The following is a 9485-nucleotide window of genomic DNA, read 5'->3' on the forward strand; positions in this document are numbered from 1 at the left end:
TTTAACTATTTATTATAATTTTGTACATTGGTTGAATATTGTATAAAGTATGTGTAATATTTATGTTGGAAATTTTAATGAAATAGTATAACACTTATGGTGAGTGAATTTTTTTTTTTAATTACTTGTGATTAATACAAAAACTAACAAAGATGATTAATGGCTTGTACAAAATTAATGATTGAGGGTTAATACTGGTAATTCAAGATGAGCCCTATTTTTTTTTTTTTTTTGATAATTTTTACATAATTGTGTCGCAAAAACCCTATGATGGCACGAGACTTATTTGAGCCCTTTTTCGGTATTCGGTTTTGGAATAATGATGGATGTGCGAGTGGCACACAGGGAGGTTACATACCCCTTGCAGACCGTTCCCTTAGAGTAGACCACAGATGTCACAACTTGGGTATATAACTCTAGGTGTGGGGATCCTTGGTAGTTTTTGATTATTTGACCAAGGGAGGGGGTTTCAAATTAACCACAGCCATAGCTTAGTGGTTGGTGAGAAAATCTCTTTGATGAGATTTTGAGTGTCATATAAACTATTCAAATAATTAAAATTATTTTAATGGTTGTTATATTATCATTAATTTCGTCATTTTCTCTTAATTGTCATGATTATTAATTTGATTATTTTCTTTTAAAAAGAATGGTAGGTTGGTTATGTCTTCTTACTCTATTGCAAAACTCAGGCATATATTTTTGTTACCCTGGTATTTTATGCTAGATATTGACGAGGAAGGCCTGAACATTGAAATTAGAGCTGCTGCTAATACAAAACCTTAGTTAACTTGAAGTCACGACTTTAGCAAAATAAAATTTTATTGTCTTATGTACTAGGACGTTATGATGTTTGATGTTGTATGTGGACTTCGAATATTTTATTTGATTTTATTTAGTGTTGTTAAACTTTTGATTGTGTGAGAAATTTAAATTTTTATTTTAAGATGTTAAATTTTTTAATTTAGCAAGTTATTTTGTTATTTAAATTCTTATGATGTTTCAAAAAAAATTTTGGAGCGTCACAAAAGATACATTACGTCTTAGAAATTACATCACATCCCTTGAACTTTCCATTCATGTAACAAATGACATTATCTGTTAATCACTGTTAAATTAAACTAACATAGTGTATGACATAAGCAACAAATTTTTTTTTTCTCCAGAAATACTCATATTGAGTATGGTCAGTTAGGGAACTCAAGTGGTCAGGAGTAACGGTATCAAAAAGCTATCGATACTCGTTGAAGGAAGAGAAGATGGGGGTGCTACTGATCCCTATGCCTCCTATAGTATCGGATAACTTGCAAAAAGACGTCCTGCAAGACACCTCATACCCCAAGACCTACCTTCTGAAAGTACTCGAAGAACCACATCTATAAGCAGGTACGAAACACAGATAGTCAAATAAAGCAGACAATAGATAGGCAATATAGGCAAACAGATAAGTATAGAGGTAGAGACAAATATACAAAGGGGAATAGTGAGCAAGGAAGTAAAATACCTTCCATAAGCACCAGTGTCTACCTAGAGTAGTGCCTCGGTTATGCGAGACAACACTCGCATAACCGTATAGCATGGCCAAAGTGGCGCCACCCCAATCATAGTCACCGATGTGGTTCATGTCCACCATGGCGGCCAATAAGCGAACATGGATCATGTTAGCCCTATTCATGAACAGAACATTCCTAAATAGGAATAACAAGAACCCCCTGGTATATTGGGCAATTTGGACTGTAGAAACTGGTCGGCGATAACGGAAGCAGTCATAGAACTACTGGTATCGAACCAGTCCACTATCATACGATGAGACAATACTAAGGAAGAACATCGAAGCATCATCCCTATAGGCAAGGTCTGGGTCCATAGGAATAGGCAAGCTATCGACTAGAAAGCCAGATAGTATCAAGAAATCCTCTGGCATCATCTTCATCTTGCTAGAGCTCGGGAAATAAAAAGAGTGAGTGGTGTTCCACCATTTCTCTATCAACGTGGCCAAGAGACGATGGCTAACACGGGCATCACCAAGGGCCTCGCATAGTGATCCGAAGCCATACCTATTTACTAGAAGTGTGGTAGTCCCAGGGAGGGTTCGTATATCACTCGGCCACCCTAGTTGGTGAACCGAAGCCTTAAACAGAGCAAGAGCGCTCTTGCAAGAAATAACATAAAATGCATCGATCACAAGTTTAGAAGAATTAAAGTACGATAGGGATGAAATGCAAGGAATATAACCATACCCTGAAGGTAGTACGGAGTGCATGATGCTTTAGCTCGCAGAGGACCACGGAGCGTAGACTATCCTCATCCAGCTCGTAGAACCTCTCTATCCCAATTATCATGTACATATAGAACAGTTAAAATATACTTTCTACACATATACCCACAATACAATTCCATTCAAATGTTTGTCTTTGTCTTTCTTATTGAACTGCATATTTTACATACAAAACAATTCCAACAATACATTTCCCTGGTCAGTGAGTTAGAAAAAATCATAAAACAATTACATTGCCCTTCTAGTTTACTAGTTACATTGGGATATTAATACAAAATTACAAGGCTCAAAATAAAAGTAGAAAAGGAGTTTCATCATTTTATTACAACATTAAGTTTCACAAAAGGTTAGGCTTTTTCAACAAAAAGGAAAAGAAATATCTTTATCTTCTTTTTCTTCATAAACGGGTTTGGGGCTCTTCATTACCTAAAATGTTAGTTAAAAAAGAAGAAGAAGGAATGAGCAATTATACCCAGTAGAGAATGACTTTAACCTAGTGTATAGACAACTGATTTGAATATGCATGACCTTTATATGTATGCCCAATGTGCATTTGTATTATAAGTTTTATTCAACAAAATACAATTCACAATCAACCTCCACACTTTTTCCGTCCTGACACAGATGGCATGTGGATGCCTCAAACCTTTCTACTTTCATTGTCCTCACACGAACTATCCAGTAGACGCCTCACAACATTCCCACATTCGCCGCCCTTATGTGGATCGGGCAAGTGAGCACTTCAAACACAACCCCACATTCATCGTCCTCACACGAACCGGGCAAGTGGGCACCTCAAATACATTTCCTAACATTTACATTTTCACACAACACCCACAATCACAAGGATTCTTAAATTTAAACCATCAACCATCAACCATCAACCTTATCAATTTCATGGACAATCCCTTAGGGTTCATGTAAAAATTTCAGGTTTTTCCACACCAATGTTTCCTTTCTTTGATTTAAGCACATTTATTTCCTATTATAGTTGAAAGCATAATCCATCATCAATTTCTCAAATAAATACTTGATTGCACAAAACCCACCCGTATATATATGTATATCGCTCATCTGTATAGTACCATACATCACAAGATTCACTCTTATTTAGATCAAAATATAAATATACAAGGCTAAAGATATTCCTACCACAAAGTTGTAGAGGGAGAGATGAAGATCTACGTAATGAACTTTTGAAATAACGCGATCTAATCGGTTCAAAACGTAGCCTTTGGTGAGGGTAACAACTTTTGATGAAGACATAAGGATAGATTCTTGCTATTGATAGATGAAATCTAGAGTTTTAAGGTTAGGATTTTCGAAGAAAGGGAAAAGAGAGAGAAAAGATGAAAAAGTGTGTCAAAAATGTATTTGGATTGAGTTTTAAATCTATTGTCCTGACATGACTGCTCGAACGAAACTTCCACCGCTCGAGCAAAGTACCAAAATGCAAAGGGACCGCTCGAGTGAACTTTCCACTGCTCGAGCGGTAAACGTAAGGTCTCAGAAGTTTTGTAGAGTTACAGTGAAAATACTGAGAGCTCACATTTTACACTCGAGCGACAATTCCTTCGCTCAAGCGGTCTCGCCTGCTAACATGTGAGATACTAGGAGTTGCAAATCTTCGCTCAAGCGACCAAATGATCGCTAGAGCGATCACCCAAAAACAGCTATTACACCAGCCATATACAAACCATTCACAAGCAACAAGGTGGCTGAAAAAGAGTAACTAATGCAAAAAGTATAAAACTCAGTGGAAGAGTGCATAAAACTGATAAAAAGTTCAAGTGAATGGCTGTCGGTATATTGTTCATAGCAGTATGACATGCATGGGCAAAAATATTCACAGAATAATGGGAAATATATGGGAAAACACTTGGCATTCATGGAAAGTATGCAACAAATCACCAAAAAGTCTGAACAGTCATGGCATTGTAATGAAAATACAAAGAAGTCAGTGAAAAGCCAGAAAGCTTAGAAAAATAGTGAAAGTACCTGAGTATCATCGAGGAGTTGACAAAATCAAAAACCATTTGGTAAAACGAAGCTCACAACACGTGGAAACCAAAGAGTTATATGAAAACCCTAGGCCCAGGATGATGAAAGAGCATCGAGGGAAGGAGAAGGAAACCTAGGAAAGAAGATAGAGGATTTTCAAAAGTGGTGAGTGAAAAAATGAGGTGGAAACACCTTTTAAACCCTTCACGTCCATGTGGAACTATTTACATTCACCGATTGTGCGCACGTACATTAGGCCAGGTGCGTGCACGCACACGTGGCTTACATACCCTACATGTGTGGCCAGTTTATGTCACTCTAAGGCCGCCTTTAAGGCATGGCTACATCCTAAACTCAAGCTCAGGCATTGGCATGCCCTTCGAGGCACATTATTTTTAACTTTTGAACTGGATTCCTATGACATATCATTACATCACACTACACCAGCACACATCGCACCAAGCACAAAAGGAAAGGCAATTTGAAAGTCCCCTAGGAGGGTTTAAGGAGATTTGATTCCCTTATATACTTGTATTGACTATTAGGACTTGTTTATTGTCTATTCGTTATTAGGATTTGTCTTAATTCTTCCCTTATCTCTTTTGTTTTGAATTTTGGATTGGTTGAAGGTGTTCCAGCCCTTTTGAACTAATTTTCTAGGTTGGCGATCAATCATTGTAGACACCCCATTTTCACTGACCCTGAGACCCTGGGTGCTTGCAAGCCTCCCGATGATGAAACGGTAATTACCTTATCTTTATATTGTTTGAGGTTGTGAGAACCCGAATATAAAAATTAAGTAAATAATTAAATAATAATATTACAATCTCAAATATTTTGGTGGTGAATTCTAAGGTGCAAATTAAATATTATTGGAGGATCTTTTAATTAATTTTAAACCTAAAATAAATTTATGGTGAAAGTCTTTAATTCAGAGACAAGGTTTATTATAAAAATAAAAATAAAAAGAGAGAGAGAGGAGGGTGTGACTTGAACTCTAGACCACAAGGTTAACATATAAGACTCCTACCATTTGAGTTGCATGTAACTTATACATATGTTTTGTATATTTATCTATTTATTTGACCTATGTGTGCCCACCACTAGTATAAAATAAAATAAACACAAACCCTACTCTATTATTTGTTCACCACATAGGGCAACAACACAGTAGCCACGGGAGAAGGTTTGAGAGAAGGAAAAAAAGGAGAAGATGTTGCAATCAAAGAACTTTTGGGTGTGTTGTGTTGTGTGTGATCATCAAAGGTTAGCCCTCCTTGGTTTTCTTCTCTTCTTTTTGTTCTTCATCCATATTCTATAATTATTTTGTTCATTGATGGAGAGGTTGTAGGTTTAATTATTGTGTATATAGATATCCTATTAAGAAACTTGAGGAGCTAAATTTATGTGTAAAGATTGGGTGTAATTTTCAGTCCAAAAAAATTCTGCACAGAATCGCAAACTTTAAAAATCAAGAAACCATATCAAACGGATGAATTTTAATCTGAAATTTTTACAGTAGATCAATTACATATTGAATTGCATATCTGAATTTTTTCATAATTTTTGAGAGTCAAAATCCATATAAATTGAGGTATTCAAATCTGTCCAGGAAACCAGTCCGAAACAGTAAATTCGGGAGTGTTGTTCTCTTTGGGTATAAATCCAAAAATTATCAAATTAGTGTCATTAGAACCGGTTACAAGTCTAGTTTCGTACATTTTTGGCCTTGCATTGATTGCTCGTGTATATTAAGAGAACCGTCAATTTCTTTAAAGTGCTGCAGAAAACAACCTGTTTGGATATAATAAATTGTAGATAATTGTTTTGATAAGCAAATCAAGTGAAACCAATTGGGTTTGAAACTTAGGATATATTAGATTATATCTGGAGGTTATTGGAATTTTTCGAATAGCGTGGAGTGGATTTTGTAATTTTCAAAGTTAGCGAATAGATTGGGAAAACTTGTTTAAAACACTGTTTCATCTTAAAGTTATTTTTAGTTAAGTTTCGATCGGAATCTATGTCTTGGGTGATTTTAGATCTTGAAGAATATGAACTTAGGTAATATGTAAGAGTAACAGTGAGTTGGGTTGAGCCGTGTTAGTGCGTTTTAGTTTGAGGTTACTTAGTTCCTATTTTTTTTTAGTATTTTTAAATTAGTTGTGACGCGTAGTTTTTATACTTGGTTCAGGCCACTAGTTGGACTTTTACACTCTATTCGAGGATTATATTATTGCGTTTCAGGTGAGTAGTTTCATGCTACATATTTTTTATAAATGTTCCCCTACCCTGAACTGTTGGAAAATTAAATTGTTGTTTCATGATTAAACTATTTTGATAAATTATTATATTATCAATTGAATCAAATTATTTCTGAAACATGTGTGAACTTGGCATACTGTAAACTATTTGTTTTGGTCTCATGTTTATAATGATGAACTACCATGTTTTGAAAAACTGATGTGTATTGATTATTGGGACCATGTGTGTATTTAGTCCAGGGAAATTATTCCACTGTGTGTGGTGACTCTGGCCACTAGGGAACAGATCCGGGTTGGGCCGTGATGACTCTAGTGCTCAACGATTGTAAGGAACAGACCTTTAAAAACAACTAGGTGACCTTCAATCGGATCGTCTTTGAGAAAAGGCCCAGGTGCCACCCTGAGGATGACTCTTAGTTCGGTATTGGATCCAACGGGGCTTATAGCCTGAGAAATGTGTGGCAGATTATTTATTTTTCTTGGTACCCAGAAAATTATTGGTGTTCATGTTATAATCTGTTTTAAGTGGAAAATGTCGTTTATCATGTTCTTGCGAGACATGAGTATTTTAAGTGTTGATTTGTGGAACCTTCTTTTTGAAACAGGTTGTATTTACCAAACTGTATGCCAATCTAGTTTCTGTGATATATAACTTATTTTGGAATTGAACCCTGTTTTCAAAACTGTATTTACTATCCATGTTGCTACTCACTGAGCTATCAGCTGACTTAGTTTTTATCACTTCCAGGTGTTAGAAGGACTTAGAGTGGACTCATGGCGTAGCGGGGACTCAATTGCACGGACCTCTAGGGCATTCCTTTAGTTTAGAGTGTTATGTCAAGTTTGTGCATATTTATATTTATTCTTATCGAAGTTCATTTAGGATTATTTTTGATATGTGGGTTGTTTATATCCCATAAGTTTGGATGGTTTTTGATTACGGTTGATTTTGCCGTTTATAATTGTGACATGTCTGGATTGAGTTTTGGTTATTTATTATTGGACTATTGTTCAGTTGTTCAATGTGATTGGATTCGTGTTTAGGCTTACGTGTGCCTTGGGCTAAGTCCCTGTGGGCCACGGCCGGTCATGCCCGGATTTGGGGTGTGACAGAGGTTGTTTGGAGTTGCTGTATAAACCCATTTTGGCCAAAAATTAAGTTTTTTGCCAAAATGATCATTTTATCCCTGGACCCGTTTTTAACTAAAAACCAACTTTCTAACCCCAAGAAAGAAGGGGAAGCCCGATTATGCCTTGATCAATGACATTTTCCAAATCAGTAGCCGATTTTATTAAAAACATTTATTAGAAAGAATTCGGGCATACTTGGGCCACAAGCAAGCCAAGGGCATGGGACTTTGCACTTGTGCATGCATGGATGGCACGTGTACTAAGGCAGGTGGTGTGGATTCTTGTGAGCTATGTGCACACACGTGTATTGTGCATACGCGTATGAGTTGTGAGTGCGCAGTTCCAAACGAGGCAAAACCAGTTTTGGAAACTCAATTTTGGAGCAATGTTGGAGAGAGGCAGCAAGAGAAAGCGATGGAAAGCCCTAGTGTTCTCCTCAAGCTTCCCATCTGCCTATATAAGAAGCCCTTACCTCTCTCCTAATTTCAAATGGTTACAAATTTAAGAGCCTTTTATGAGTTTTGAGAGTAAAACACCACCCTTCTCTTCTGTCCTCTTGCCTTGACTTCAAAATTCTGACACCCACAACAACTAAAAACACTTAAAAACTTGGGCAAATAACACCGATGGTCCTTATATTTTGCTCATTGTGTCATTTTGATCCCTACACTTTCATCTGGCTCAATTTTGACCCTGAATTTATGATTGTGTCAATTTAGTCCAATTCATAATGTCATTAATGTTTTTGATGGAAAATTATTACTGAATTGGTTGAGATTAACTCAATGAGTTGAGTAAATTTATAATTTTACCCTTAAAAATATGACACATGTCACTTATTTACATATTTTCCATAAAAAAATGTTAAGAATTATAATCGATTGGACCAAATTGAGATAAACTCATAAATTTAGGGTCAAAATAGAGCTGATTAAAATGAAAGGGACCAAAATGACACAAGGACAAAAATACAGGGACTACTGTCGTAATTTTCCCTAAAAACTTCCTAAGGCTTGAAGAACTTGGGCCCTAGCTCAAAACCTTTACTTGAGGGATGCTTGCAAGCAAGAAAACCTTTGTTTTCATGTCTTTTCTTTTGTGCCTTTGATTTATTCAAACCACCAGGTAAAACTCTCATCTTTTATTAATTTCAGTACCCTTGTGCTTTATTTTTCAATAATTAGTGTTAGTTTAGGCATTCATCCATTGTCTCATCATGTAGTTTGTTTATTTTTCTTGCTTTTTCACTTTACCTCCCACGTTTTGTTTCCCTTTACAAAACAACATGCTTAGGCCTATTTAATCATGTAGAAATCATGCGTTAGGCTCGATTTGAATCATCATGTAATTTTTTATATTTTTTTCCCTTTTTACTTGTTATTTGTTTTTTTATGCATAAGTATCATTCTAGTAGCATCAAACCAGACTTATTCTTTGTATGATTAATTGCATGTTAGATCATATTTAATTTATGTACTACATGAAAGACGCTTAAGTGGGCATTCAGATAAGTTCTCTCCACCCTCATAGCATATGTGTGTTCCTTGCATTGTCTTTTTAATAATCTAATAAGTCTCTATGCTTTTCTTGCAAAATTGTATGTTTTGGATGATTTTTCATTAATATTGTCTATTTTAGTTTATGTTTATGGACATGATAAAGTAAAACCATTTTTCTTGTAAAATCACTCATTTTTATGAAAAACATGACTTTATTCATTTAATCTAAGATAGATGATATTTATTTTATTCAAATAACATAGTTTTAGGCTAGTAAGGGCTCTAGGGTTTAAAAATGGTTTGTATGACATA

Source organism: Camellia sinensis, chromosome 13, assembly GCF_055761805.1.
Source record: "Camellia sinensis isolate YWXY chromosome 13, ASM5576180v1, whole genome shotgun sequence".
Classification (NCBI taxonomy): Eukaryota; Viridiplantae; Streptophyta; class Magnoliopsida; order Ericales; family Theaceae; genus Camellia; species Camellia sinensis.